Source organism: Ambystoma mexicanum, chromosome 14 (genome assembly GCF_040938575.1).
Source record: "Ambystoma mexicanum isolate Mex_15411 chromosome 14, UKY_AmexF1_1, whole genome shotgun sequence".
NCBI lineage: Eukaryota > Metazoa > Chordata > Amphibia > Caudata > Ambystomatidae > Ambystoma > Ambystoma mexicanum.
Genome location: NC_090940.1, coordinates 139,419,575 through 139,434,735, shown reverse-complemented (window position 1 = coordinate 139,434,735; position 15,161 = coordinate 139,419,575). Strand labels below are relative to the sequence as shown.

General features: G+C 38.8%; 3 long non-coding RNA genes across 3 annotated transcripts; 2 read left to right on the top strand and 1 right to left on the bottom strand.

Moving 5' to 3' along the window:
- Positions 1–489: 489 nt before the first annotated feature.
- LOC138527257 (uncharacterized) lies at positions 490–1,409 on the bottom strand. Its single transcript, XR_011283835.1, has 3 exons — positions 1,302–1,409; positions 1,066–1,177; positions 490–623 (listed from the first exon to the last, which is right to left on the bottom strand). It is a non-coding gene; the product is annotated as an uncharacterized lncRNA (long non-coding RNA).
- Positions 1,410–7,886: 6,477 nt separating this feature from the next.
- On the top strand, positions 7,887–9,297 carry LOC138527256 (uncharacterized). The gene is made up of 3 exons (XR_011283834.1): positions 7,887–7,994; positions 8,119–8,230; positions 8,673–9,297. It is a non-coding gene; the product is annotated as an uncharacterized lncRNA (long non-coding RNA).
- A 4,110-nt stretch (positions 9,298–13,407) lies between these two features.
- Positions 13,408–14,483, top strand: LOC138527255 (uncharacterized). Its single transcript, XR_011283833.1, has 3 exons — positions 13,408–13,515; positions 13,640–13,751; positions 14,194–14,483. It is a non-coding gene; the product is annotated as an uncharacterized lncRNA (long non-coding RNA).
- The last annotated feature ends 678 nt before the right edge of the window (positions 14,484–15,161 follow it).

The following is a 15,161-nucleotide window of genomic DNA, read 5'->3' as shown; positions in this document are numbered from 1 at the left end:
CGGTTATCAGTACACTACTATACGTTTACAATCACAGTAAACCCAACAACCAAGGGTTGTCCAATGGAGGTTTTAAGTAATGGGTAATCCCTCTTTTTTGATAACGGGGGTCTGATCTGAAGGAAGGGACAATCTTTAGAGAAAACAAGTGAGAATCAGATCGACTACCCCTCTCTTTTAGTCTTGTATGGAACTTAGGAGAGAGTATCAGGAAACCTAACTGTATCAATGATTAGGAAATCGCCAGCGGAGAAAAAATTGCACTGAACAATTCAAATTGTAACAAGGGTTCTGTCTCTTTAATAGTCATAAAACGTTTTTAAAAAACCAACATTTGTGAAATAACACTCAATCATACCACTCATTCTACATACATCTCATCTAACAGGGGAATTCTAAAGTGAATCTAAATCTTTATAGACATAACATTGCTGTTTGAAATGTGCATTTGTGACAGAGGAAAAACCATTTGTTTTTCCTAGAACAGTCGACATATGTTTCGGCCCGTTGTGATGTACCACTTTTGTCAACGGTGGTCATCCAAATAAATGTAAGGCCATCTTCAGGACGCCAATTGCTTTGTAGTTGATCAATCTTGATCCCCATTTAGTACATACACACATCTGCAAAATAATTTTTCATATATCAATGTAAATATATTCATCTTATATAAGACTTTGCTGTAAAACATTTGTTTTTGTAAAATGAAAACGACAGACCAAGGTGCATATCTCCCTAAAAACTCAATTTAAGAGCGATGGCTAGTTGTATATTGTGCTAAACCTACCTTTACCCCACTAAGACCATCTTAAGCTATTTAGACTATTGAGAAAATATACAGTCAAACGGTGTCTCTAAACTGTACTACTACTTTCGTCTTGGGTTGGTGTCACTTAATGGGACCCTGTGATCTAAATTCTTTTTAGACCATTTGCCAGATTTCGAAATATATTGAATACACTTACAACTACTTTCGTATTGGGTTGATGTCACTTAATGAGACCCTGTGATCTAAATTCTCTTTAAACAATTTGCGAAATTACAAAATATTTTGAATAAACTTACATGTACACGTTCTATGTGACTGGAATTCTTCGTTTGTCTCGCTTGTCTGAGCTTGTTGCATTTGAATCTTCAAGCGCAGGTGTGTTTGGATTGCGCTCTATGATGCTTGTACCTAAAATTAATTAAAGGAACTCTTTAAAGAAAGCGCCTATGGATAATTTAGTATCGCTATTTAAATATATTACAGTTCGTCACTGGCCTCTTTTAATAGAGTGAAAAAAAGGGTAATGACTTACAAATTAGCATCCGCTGTTGATAGTTGTTAATGCCTTAGTGGAAAGTTGCCGGATGTCTTCTAGTAGTTTAAGCTGGACTGAAGGGCTGTGAGTAGATTAGTTACCTGTGGTAAAAAACACCGAAGCTAAGTTAGCCCGAAAGCACTTCAATGTGTGAAAAAACAATTGTACGAATGTTCGTAAAATAGAAGCTCTATTGAGGCTGAGAGGCACGCAAACATTGCAAGTGTCTTTATTATTGTTTTGAAATCCATTGTTGCCACAACCCATCGGTTTTTATGCCGTTGGTATTAAGTGTGCCCTGAAGCTGTTTGCTAGCCAACATATTATTGGATGCATTCTAATGCAAAAAAAGGACTCATTGGTTTCGTTGTTTTAAATCTGTGTAAGCCTATTGGTTAGTTACACTCCTGGAGGTATAAAAGACAGGAAAGGCAGGCAAAAGATATTTTCCTGTTACAATCACTCGGATCGAAAGGCTATTTGCCTTTAGAAATCGAACAGAAAGGGCGCATATTTTACCTCTATTAGCTCTTTAGTCCTCGGCAGGCATTCGCTCGCTGGCTGACTTGTCACGGGCTTCGGTAACAAAGCTTGAAGTGAAATTGAGTCTAATTTATATACGGTCACATGATCTACAGTTGTCGACACGTGATCGCCAGTCTATTGTTGCACGCTTAAAGGATGATGGAACTAGTAGTTTGGAACGCTACCGTGATCACAATATAATTGTTAGGTGTTACTGTTCTATATATTGCAAAGTGGTCTTTACTTGGGTTTGTTTGATCTAAGTGTGTACGTACGACTCGCGCGGTAGTAAAGATACTGTTGAAAGCCTAAATATAGGTAAAACTAGTGATGTATAACATTGTGACCTATATTAGTTCAATTTTTTGGTTCGTATTTACCAAACGAGTTTTTCTAGATTTTATCTGATTTTCATATATCCGCTCAAATGGATTGAATGAACTAATTAAGACTGTTACTTTGTGTAACTTTGGTAAAGCGTCTTGAAAGAACTATTAGTCGATGTAATATTAGGCCCTATAACGGAGCCTAATTTCTAATTTGTGCTTTTTGAATCATGTTTCTATTTGGTATATTTGTTTGACGTAATTAGTGTTCTGTGATAATAGCGCGGGTGTCATGACCCTTGGGTTCGAGGAACCGCGTCTCTGTGTACCTTAAAGAAGTGTGTTCCATTCTATGCCGATATTAAGGCCATGTTTCACAGTATCAAGGTTATATATCCATTTCTGCTCGCATCTGGACAGGTTAAGGTCCATGTTGCCGCCCCTGGGGGATGGTTGGATCACTTGAATTACACACCAAAGTAATTCTGTATATTTGTGTTGTTTGAGGACATAATGTGCCACCAAAGGTTTGTTGTCTAGTTTGTTTCGAATACAGCATTTGTGTTCGCAGATTCTTTGGCGTACCTGTCGTTTGGTTTTGCCTATGTAAACTAAATCACATGGGCATTTAATAGCGTACACTGCCCATTTGGTGAGGCAGTTGGTAAAGGTCTTCAAATGGATGGTGGTATTACATAGTTGAATGCTTTTCATTGTCATGGTCTGTGCACATACAGAGCAATTGCCGCAACGATGATGGCCTATCACCGGTGGTAAGCCCCACAATTGGGTTTGGGTGGTATTTGCCTTTGGGGGTCTCGGATATGTGTGGACTATAAGATCTTTTATATTACGTTGCCTTTTAAATGCAAAACGGGGCATAGAGGGACTAAAATCCTCTGTTTTAATCATGTGCCAGTGTCTTTTAACGATTTTTCTGAGATGGCTGCTAATCGGGCTATATGTGCTGACACATGTGATTTTGTCTTCTTTGTTGCGTTGAATGGGTTCTAGACATGTGGTTCTATTCATGTGTAGTGCTCTTTTGTATGCCTGCTGCACAGTTTTTTTCGGGTAGCCTCTATCTTGTAGCCTTTTCTTTAGTGATTTTCCATGTTGTTTATACATCTCTATTTGTGTACAGTTTCTGCGTATACGCAGAAATTGCCCATATGGCAGGCCTTCTTTCAAACCCAATGGGTGAAAGCTTTGGTAATTCAGCAAAGTGTTTTTATCTGTCGGTTTTCTGTATAGACTGGTTGCTATGTCTCCTGTGTTTGTCTTTTGTATTTGAAGATCTAGGAAAGGAATGGTATATAAATCTGTGTGAATGGTGAACTGTATGTTGGGGTTTTGAGTGTTCAACCATTTATGAAAGAGTGCCAAATTGTCTGGCGTGTCTCTCCATATCATATAGACATCATCTATATATCGTAACCATGTTATGATTGATTTTGAGTAAGGATTTGCTAGATCGAAAATGGAGTGATGTTCCAAGTCGTCCATATATAAATTGGCCAAGTCTGGGGCGAAAGTTGCTCCCATGCTTGTGCCTTTGAGTTGATTGTAATAACGTCCGTTATATAAAAAGAAGTTTTCAGTGAGCGCTAATCTAATGCATTCTAATATGAATGCTGTTGGGACGCTGTCAAGTGTTCTAGTGCGTCTATTTAAATACTTAGCCATCACTCTTAAACAATCGTTTTGTGGGATGCTGGTATATAAGCTAACCACATCTAGAGTAACCAAGATATCTGTTGGATTTACATGGAACATTTCCAAAGTCTTAAGCATGCTGGTGGTGTCTTTCACATATGACTTCATTTGAGACACAAAAGGTCTCAAAAACCAATCTGCATAGATAGAAAGGGGCTCAAGAATGGAATTGATGGCCGCTACGATTGGTCTACCTGGAGGTGTTTTGTCGTTCTTATGAATTTTAGGTAAGATATAAAAAGCCGGGGTGGTAGGGTGTAGATTGACTAGAAAATCTTTCTCTTCCGGATCTATCCATCCCTCTTCCATCGCATGTTTCATTAGACTGGCTATTTCATCTTGCAGCCTTGGTGTAGGGTCTTGTGCCAGTTCCCTGTACGAAGTATTGTCATTCAGATGTTTCATGACTTCTGTTTCATAAGCGTCTTTCCCCCATAGGACTATTCCGCCCCCCTTATCTGCTGGCTTGATTACGAAAGAATCATTTAGCTGTAGAGATTTGAGGGCTTCTCTTTCTGATTTTGTGAGATTATCTCTGGAATTGTTTTTGGTGTTAATAATTGTTTGGATTTCATGGGAAATCCTTTGTTCGAAAGCCACTATAGCTGGACTGACCATTGTGTTGGTTGGAGTGAATTTTGAAGGAGGTTTTAAACCTGTAGTTGTTGGTTCTTTTCTAGTGGACGTGGGATTCCGAAAAAAATACTTAAGGCGTATTTTTCTGTAAAATTGTTGCAGTTCCATTTCCGTCTCAAAGGATTTTGCTCTTGTTGTGGGTACGAAAGACAGCCCTTTGGATAGAACACTGATTTCCATAGCTGAAAGTACATAGGGACTGAGATTGAAAATGGGGACTACCATATCGGTGGAGGCCCCTGCCAGTTCCTGGTGTTCATTCTGGGTGGTCCTTGGTTCTTGTTGCGGCCCCGTTGTCCTCGTCCTCGAAAAAATTGTGGAGAGGGTCCTGCTTGGTCATTGTCTGAACCGCTGCTTGTGGACGCATTGGAGGAGTTGGAGAAATTTACATAAGGTTGCTTCCTGTTTCCTATGTTGTAGCCTCTACCTTGATTGGCTTTCTGTAAATCTTCATAGTAACTTTCTATCAGATATGGATAGGTTTTTGTCTCTTTATATTGTTCCACATCTTTCTTTAATTTCCAGATTTTTTTGTCTAGAGTCAGCTTCTTAAATTTGATGATCTCATCTTCTATTTTTTCCAGAGTTGACTTAACATCTTTGATGATTTTGTCTTGTTTGATTTTGTCTTCTAGTGCTGTTATTTCTATTTTTTGTAGGTTAGCTTCTTCTTCCGCTGTATCTATGATTAGTATCAATAGATCTCTTGAGCATTTGTTGCTTACCCCACTGAACTTGCATTTGAACTTCGAATTGTTTGTAAATACTCTTGGAGTGTTTTTTATTTGCAAGCCTTCAGGTATTGTACCTGCTTTTAGATAAGCTAACATTAGTTGGCCATGGGATTCGGTCCGAATTAATTTTTTCTTTTTCTGCATCAAAAGGTCAACATCATTTGATTGTGATGCAGGGACTGTCTTGTCAAGGTTTTCACCTAAAAGTAATGGCATACTCATTATCTTCTGGTAATATTCATCTGTGAAAGAAACTAAATTTCCACTGTCCATTTTAGCGGTTATCAGTACACTACTATACGTTTACAATCACAGTAAACCCAACAACCAAGGGTTGTCCAATGGAGGTTTTAAGTAATGGGTAATCCCTCTTTTTTGATAACGGGGGGTCTGATCTGAAGGAAGGGACAATCTTTAGAGAAAACAAGTGAGAATCAGATCGACTACCCCTCTCTTTTAGTCTTGTATGGAACTTAGGAGAGAGTATCAGGAAACCTAACTGTATCAATGATTAGGAAACTCTTTCATAAATGGTTGAACACTCAAAACCCCAACATACAGTTCACCATTCACACAGATTTATATACCATTCCTTTCCTAGATCTTCAAATACAAAAGACAAACACAGGAGACATAGCAACCAGTCTATACAGAAAACCGACAGATAAAAACACTTTGCTGAATTACCAAAGCTTTCACCCATTGGGTTTGAAAGAAGGCCTGCCATATGGGCAATTTCTGCGTATACGCAGAAACTGTACACAAATAGAGATGTATAAACAACATGGAAAATCACTAAAGAAAAGGCTACAAGATAGAGGCTACCCGAAAAAAACTGTGCAGCAGGCATACAAAAGAGCACTACACATGAATAGAACCACATGTCTAGAACCCATTCAACGCAACAAAGAAGACAAAATCACATGTGTCAGCACATATAGCCCGATTAGCAGCCATCTCAGAAAAATCGTTAAAAGACACTGGCACATGATTAAAACAGAGGATTTTAGTCCCTCTATGCCCCGTTTTGCATTTAAAAGGCAACGTAATATAAAAGATCTTATAGTCCACACATATCCGAGACCCCCAAAGGCAAATACCACCCAAACCCAATTGTGGGGCTTACCACCGGTGATAGGCCATCATCGTTGCGGCAATTGCTCTGTATGTGCACAGACCATGACAATGAAAAGCATTCAACTATGTAATACCACCATCCATTTGAAGACCTTTACCAACTGCCTCACCAAATGGGCAGTGTACGCTATTAAATGCCCATGTGATTTAGTTTACATAGGCAAAACCAAACGACAGGTACGCCAAAGAATCTGCGAACACAAATGCTGTATTCGAAACAAACTAGACAACAAACCTTTGGTGGCACATTATGTCCTCAAACAACACAAATATACAGAATTACTTTGGTGTGTAATTCAAGTGATCCAACCATCCCCCAGGGGCGGCAACATGGACCTTAACCTGTCCAGATGCGAGCAGAAATGGATATATAACCTTGATACTGTGAAACATGGCCTTAATATCGGCATAGAATGGAACACACTTCTTTAAGGTACACAGAGACGCGGTTCCTCGAACCCAAGGGTCATGACACCCGCGCTATTATCACAGAACACTAATTACGTCAAACAAATATACCAAATAGAAACATGATTCAAAAAGCACAAATTAGAAATTAGGCTCCGTTATAGGGCCTAATATTACATCGACTAATAGTTCTTTCAAGACGCTTTACCAAAGTTACACAAAGTAACAGTCTTAATTAGTTCATTCAATCCATTTGAGCGGATATATGAAAATCAGATAAAATCTAGAAAAACTCGTTTGGTAAATACGAACCAAAAAATTGAACTAATATAGGTCACAATGTTATACATCACTAGTTTTACCTATATTTAGGCTTTCAACAGTATCTTTACTACCGCGCGAGTCGTACGTACACACTTAGATCAAACAAACCCAAGTAAAGACCACTTTGCAATATATAGAACAGTAACACCTAACAATTATATTGTGATCACGGTAGCGTTCCAAACTACTAGTTCCATCATCCTTTAAGCGTGCAACAATAGACTGGCGATCACGTGTCGACAACTGTAGATCATGTGACCGTATATAAATTAGACTCAATTTCACTTCAAGCTTTGTTACCGAAGCCCGTGACAAGTCAGCCAGCGAGCGAATGCCTGCCGAGGACTAAAGAGCTAATAGAGGTAAAATATGCGCCCTTTCTGTTCGATTTCTAAAGGCAAATAGCCTTTCGATCCGAGTGATTGTAACAGGAAAATATCTTTTGCCTGCCTTTCCTGTCTTTTATACCTCCAGGAGTGTAACTAACCAATAGGCTTACACAGATTTAAAACAACGAAACCAATGAGTCCTTTTTTTGCATTAGAATGCATCCAATAATATGTTGGCTAGCAAACAGCTTCAGGGCACACTTAATACCAACGGCATAAAAACCGATGGGTTGTGGCAACAATGGATTTCAAAACAATAATAAAGACACTTGCAATGTTTGCGTGCCTCTCAGCCTCAATAGAGCTTCTATTTTACGAACATTCGTACAATTGTTTTTTCACACATTGAAGTGCTTTCGGGCTAACTTAGCTTCGGTGTTTTTTACCACAGGTAACTAATCTACTCACAGCCCTTCAGTCCAGCTTAAACTACTAGAAGACATCCGGCAACTTTCCACTAAGGCATTAACAACTATCAACAGCGGATGCTAATTTGTAAGTCATTACCCTTTTTTTCACTCTATTAAAAGAGGCCAGTGACGAACTGTAATATATTTAAATAGCGATACTAAATTATCCATAGGCGCTTTCTTTAAAGAGTTCCTTTAATTAATTTTAGGTACAAGCATCATAGAGCGCAATCCAAACACACCTGCGCTTGAAGATTCAAATGCAACAAGCTCAGACAAGCGAGACAAACGAAGAATTCCAGTCACATAGAACGTGTACATGTAAGTTTATTCAAAATATTTTGTAATTTCGCAAATTGTTTAAAGAGAATTTAGATCACAGGGTCTCATTAAGTGACATCAACCCAATACGAAAGTAGTTGTAAGTGTATTCAATATATTTCGAAATCTGGCAAATGGTCTAAAAAGAATTTAGATCACAGGGTCCCATTAAGTGACACCAACCCAAGACGAAAGTAGTAGTACAGTTTAGAGACACCGTTTGACTGTATATTTTCTCAATAGTCTAAATAGCTTAAGATGGTCTTAGTGGGGTAAAGGTAGGTTTAGCACAATATACAACTAGCCATCGCTCTTAAATTGAGTTTTTAGGGAGATATGCACCTTGGTCTGTCGTTTTCATTTTACAAAAACAAATGTTTTACAGCAAAGTCTTATATAAGATGAATATATTTACATTGATATATGAAAAATTATTTTGCAGATGTGTGTATGTACTAAATGGGGATCAAGATTGATCAACTACAAAGCAATTGGCGTCCTGAAGATGGCCTTACATTTATTTGGATGACCACCGTTGACAAAAGTGGTACATCACAACGGGCCGAAACATATGTCGACTGTTCTAGGAAAAACAAATGGTTTTTTCCTCTGTCACAAATGCACATTTCAAACAGCAATGTTATGTCTATAAAGATTTAGATTCACTTTAGAATTCCCCTGTTAGATGAGATGTATGTAGAATGAGTGGTATGATTGAGTGTTATTTCACAAATGTTGGTTTTTTAAAAACGTTTTATGACTATTAAAGAGACAGAACCCTTGTTACAATTTGAATTGTTCAGTGCAATTTTTTCTCCGCTGGCGATTTCCTAATCATTGATACAGTTAGGTTTCCTGATACTCTCTCCTAAGTTCCATACAAGACTAAAAGAGAGGGGTAGTCGATCTGATTCTCACTTGTTTTCTCTAAAGATTGTCCCTTCCTTCAGATCAGACCCCCCGTTATCAAAAAAGAGGGATTACCCATTACTTAAAACCTCCATTGGACAACCCTTGGTTGTTGGGTTTACTGTGATTGTAAACGTATAGTAGTGTACTGATAACCGCTAAAATGGACAGTGGAAATTTAGTTTCTTTCACAGATGAATATTACCAGAAGATAATGAGTATGCCATTACTTTTAGGTGAAAACCTTGACAAGACAGTCCCTGCATCACAATCAAATGATGTTGACCTTTTGATGCAGAAAAAGAAAAAATTAATTCGGACCGAATCCCATGGCCAACTAATGTTAGCTTATCTAAAAGCAGGTACAATACCTGAAGGCTTGCAAATAAAAAACACTCCAAGAGTATTTACAAACAATTCGAAGTTCAAATGCAAGTTCAGTGGGGTAAGCAACAAATGCTCAAGAGATCTATTGATACTAATCATAGATACAGCGGAAGAAGAAGCTAACCTACAAAAAATAGAAATAACAGCACTAGAAGACAAAATCAAACAAGACAAAATCATCAAAGATGTTAAGTCAACTCTGGAAAAAATAGAAGATGAGATCATCAAATTTAAGAAGCTGACTCTAGACAAAAAAATCTGGAAATTAAAGAAAGATGTGGAACAATATAAAGAGACAAAAACCTATCCATATCTGATAGAAAGTTACTATGAAGATTTACAGAAAGCCAATCAAGGTAGAGGCTACAACATAGGAAACAGGAAGCAACCTTATGTAAATTTCTCCAACTCCTCCAATGCGTCCACAAGCAGCGGTTCAGACAATGACCAAGCAGGACCCTCTCCACAATTTTTTCGAGGACGAGGACAACGGGGCCGCAACAAGAACCAAGGACCACCCAGAATGAACACCAGGAACTGGCAGGGGCCTCCACCGATATGGTAGTCCCCATTTTCAATCTCAGTCCCTATGTACTTTCAGCTATGGAAATCAGTGTTCTATCCAAAGGGCTGTCTTTCGTACCCACAACAAGAGCAAAATCCTTTGAGACGGAAATGGAACTGCAACAATTTTACAGAAAAATACGCCTTAAGTATTTTTTTCGGAATCCCACGTCCACTAGAAAAGAACCAACAACTACAGGTTTAAAACCTCCTTCAAAATTCACTCCAACCAACACAATGGTCAGTCCAGCTATAGTGGCTTTCGAACAAAGGATTTCCCATGAAATCCAAACAATTATTAACACCAAAAACAATTCCAGAGATAATCTCACAAAATCAGAAAGAGAAGCCCTCAAATCTCTACAGCTAAATGATTCTTTCGTAATCAAGCCAGCAGATAAGGGGGGCGGAATAGTCCTATGGGGGAAAGACGCTTATGAAACAGAAGTCATGAAACATCTGAATGACAATACTTCGTACAGGGAACTGGCACAAGACCCTACACCAAGGCTGCAAGATGAAATAGCCAGTCTAATGAAACATGCGATGGAAGAGGGATGGATAGATCCGGAAGAGAAAGATTTTCTAGTCAATCTACACCCTACCACCCCGGCTTTTTATATCTTACCTAAAATTCATAAGAACGACAAAACACCTCCAGGTAGACCAATCGTAGCGGCCATCAATTCCATTCTTGAGCCCCTTTCTATCTATGCAGATTGGTTTTTGAGACCTTTTGTGTCTCAAATGAAGTCATATGTGAAAGACACCACCAGCATGCTTAAGACTTTGGAAATGTTCCATGTAAATCCAACAGATATCTTGGTTACTCTAGATGTGGTTAGCTTATATACCAGCATCCCACAAAACGATTGTTTAAGAGTGATGGCTAAGTATTTAAATAGACGCACTAGAACACTTGACAGCGTCCCAACAGCATTCATATTAGAATGCATTAGATTAGCGCTCACTGAAAACTTCTTTTTATATAACGGACGTTATTACAATCAACTCAAAGGCACAAGCATGGGAGCAACTTTCGCCCCAGACTTGGCCAATTTATATATGGACGACTTGGAACATCACTCCATTTTCGATCTAGCAAATCCTTACTCAAAATCAATCATAACATGGTTACGATATATAGATGATGTCTATATGATATGGAGAGACACGCCAGACAATTTGGCACTCTTTCATAAATGGTTGAACACTCAAAACCCCAACATACAGTTCACCATTCACACAGATTTATATACCATTCCTTTCCTAGATCTTCAAATACAAAAGACAAACACAGGAGACATAGCAACCAGTCTATACAGAAAACCGACAGATAAAAACACTTTGCTGAATTACCAAAGCTTTCACCCATTGGGTTTGAAAGAAGGCCTGCCATATGGGCAATTTCTGCGTATACGCAGAAACTGTACACAAATAGAGATGTATAAACAACATGGAAAATCACTAAAGAAAAGGCTACAAGATAGAGGCTACCCGAAAAAAACTGTGCAGCAGGCATACAAAAGAGCACTACACATGAATAGAACCACATGTCTAGAACCCATTCAACGCAACAAAGAAGACAAAATCACATGTGTCAGCACATATAGCCCGATTAGCAGCCATCTCAGAAAAATCGTTAAAAGACACTGGCACATGATTAAAACAGAGGATTTTAGTCCCTCTATGCCCCGTTTTGCATTTAAAAGGCAACGTAATATAAAAGATCTTATAGTCCACACATATCCGAGACCCCCAAAGGCAAATACCACCCAAACCCAATTGTGGGGCTTACCACCGGTGATAGGCCATCATCGTTGCGGCAATTGCTCTGTATGTGCACAGACCATGACAATGAAAAGCATTCAACTATGTAATACCACCATCCATTTGAAGACCTTTACCAACTGCCTCACCAAATGGGCAGTGTACGCTATTAAATGCCCATGTGATTTAGTTTACATAGGCAAAACCAAACGACAGGTACGCCAAAGAATCTGCGAACACAAATGCTGTATTCGAAACAAACTAGACAACAAACCTTTGGTGGCACATTATGTCCTCAAACAACACAAATATACAGAATTACTTTGGTGTGTAATTCAAGTGATCCAACCATCCCCCAGGGGCGGCAACATGGACCTTAACCTGTCCAGATGCGAGCAGAAATGGATATATAACCTTGATACTGTGAAACATGGCCTTAATATCGGCATAGAATGGAACACACTTCTTTAAGGTACACAGAGACGCGGTTCCTCGAACCCAAGGGTCATGACACCCGCGCTATTATCACAGAACACTAATTACGTCAAACAAATATACCAAATAGAAACATGATTCAAAAAGCACAAATTAGAAATTAGGCTCCGTTATAGGGCCTAATATTACATCGACTAATAGTTCTTTCAAGACGCTTTACCAAAGTTACACAAAGTAACAGTCTTAATTAGTTCATTCAATCCATTTGAGCGGATATATGAAAATCAGATAAAATCTAGAAAAACTCGTTTGGTAAATACGAACCAAAAAATTGAACTAATATAGGTCACAATGTTATACATCACTAGTTTTACCTATATTTAGGCTTTCAACAGTATCTTTACTACCGCGCGAGTCGTACGTACACACTTAGATCAAACAAACCCAAGTAAAGACCACTTTGCAATATATAGAACAGTAACACCTAACAATTATATTGTGATCACGGTAGCGTTCCAAACTACTAGTTCCATCATCCTTTAAGCGTGCAACAATAGACTGGCGATCACGTGTCGACAACTGTAGATCATGTGACCGTATATAAATTAGACTCAATTTCACTTCAAGCTTTGTTACCGAAGCCCGTGACAAGTCAGCCAGCGAGCGAATGCCTGCCGAGGACTAAAGAGCTAATAGAGGTAAAATATGCGCCCTTTCTGTTCGATTTCTAAAGGCAAATAGCCTTTCGATCCGAGTGATTGTAACAGGAAAATATCTTTTGCCTGCCTTTCCTGTCTTTTATACCTCCAGGAGTGTAACTAACCAATAGGCTTACACAGATTTAAAACAACGAAACCAATGAGTCCTTTTTTTGCATTAGAATGCATCCAATAATATGTTGGCTAGCAAACAGCTTCAGGGCACACTTAATACCAACGGCATAAAAACCGATGGGTTGTGGCAACAATGGATTTCAAAACAATAATAAAGACACTTGCAATGTTTGCGTGCCTCTCAGCCTCAATAGAGCTTCTATTTTACGAACATTCGTACAATTGTTTTTTCACACATTGAAGTGCTTTCGGGCTAACTTAGCTTCGGTGTTTTTTACCACAGGTAACTAATCTACTCACAGCCCTTCAGTCCAGCTTAAACTACTAGAAGACATCCGGCAACTTTCCACTAAGGCATTAACAACTATCAACAGCGGATGCTAATTTGTAAGTCATTACCCTTTTTTTCACTCTATTAAAAGAGGCCAGTGACGAACTGTAATATATTTAAATAGCGATACTAAATTATCCATAGGCGCTTTCTTTAAAGAGTTCCTTTAATTAATTTTAGGTACAAGCATCATAGAGCGCAATCCAAACACACCTGCGCTTGAAGATTCAAATGCAACAAGCTCAGACAAGCGAGACAAACGAAGAATTCCAGTCACATAGAACGTGTACATGTAAGTTTATTCAAAATATTTTGTAATTTCGCAAATTGTTTAAAGAGAATTTAGATCACAGGGTCTCATTAAGTGACATCAACCCAATACGAAAGTAGTTGTAAGTGTATTCAATATATTTCGAAATCTGGCAAATGGTCTAAAAAGAATTTAGATCACAGGGTCCCATTAAGTGACACCAACCCAAGACGAAAGTAGTAGTACAGTTTAGAGACACCGTTTGACTGTATATTTTCTCAATAGTCTAAATAGCTTAAGATGGTCTTAGTGGGGTAAAGGTAGGTTTAGCACAATATACAACTAGCCATCGCTCTTAAATTGAGTTTTTAGGGAGATATGCACCTTGGTCTGTCGTTTTCATTTTACAAAAACAAATGTTTTACAGCAAAGTCTTATATAAGATGAATATATTTACATTGATATATGAAAAATTATTTTGCAGATGTGTGTATGTACTAAATGGGGATCAAGATTGATCAACTACAAAGCAATTGGCGTCCTGAAGATGGCCTTACATTTATTTGGATGACCACCGTTGACAAAAGTGGTACATCACAACGGGCCGAAACATATGTCGACTGTTCTAGGAAAAACAAATGGTTTTTTCCTCTGTCACAAATGCACATTTCAAACAGCAATGTTATGTCTATAAAGATTTAGATTCACTTTAGAATTCCCCTGTTAGATGAGATGTATGTAGAATGAGTGGTATGATTGAGTGTTATTTCACAAATGTTGGTTTTTTAAAAACGTTTTATGACTATTTAAGAGACAGAACCCTTGTTACAATTTGAATTGTTCAGTGCAATTTTTTCTCCGCTGGCGATTTCCTAATCATTGATACAGTTAGGTTTCCTGATACTCTCTCCTAAGTTCCATACAAGACTAAAAGAGAGGGGTAGTCGATCTGATTCTCACTTGTTTTCTCCAGCCAGTCTGGCCTGGACTTCACAACACCACCATATATGGCACTTCCACTCAACAGCCAGTCACAGGGAAGGGACAGAGTCAGGGCTTCCCAGGACTTTGGGAAAACAAGCTAACAGGCAATTGAAAGCAAGAGGCCACCGGGGCCATCTCGTTTCCTATCGGGAATCAACTGATTCCAATGACAGGGCCTGGGCATCCCAAAATGGAGGGCACTCGGAGCACCTGTGAAATTCAGCATGGAGCTGCCAGCAGCCCATACTCTGCTCTGTGGGCCACCCACAGGTGCCCAAAAACATACACTAGGGGCACAGGGGTGCACCCCCACCCAAGGCTCCCATGGGTCTGTCCACCAAACCAAAAGAGAGCTGCACCGCCAAGAGTCCCACATGAACTCCTGCATGGAAAACAAGACAGAACACACGATAAAAACAGTAAAGGATACGGAGGCCCTGTCCTTCCAATGCATTTCCAGCATCACAC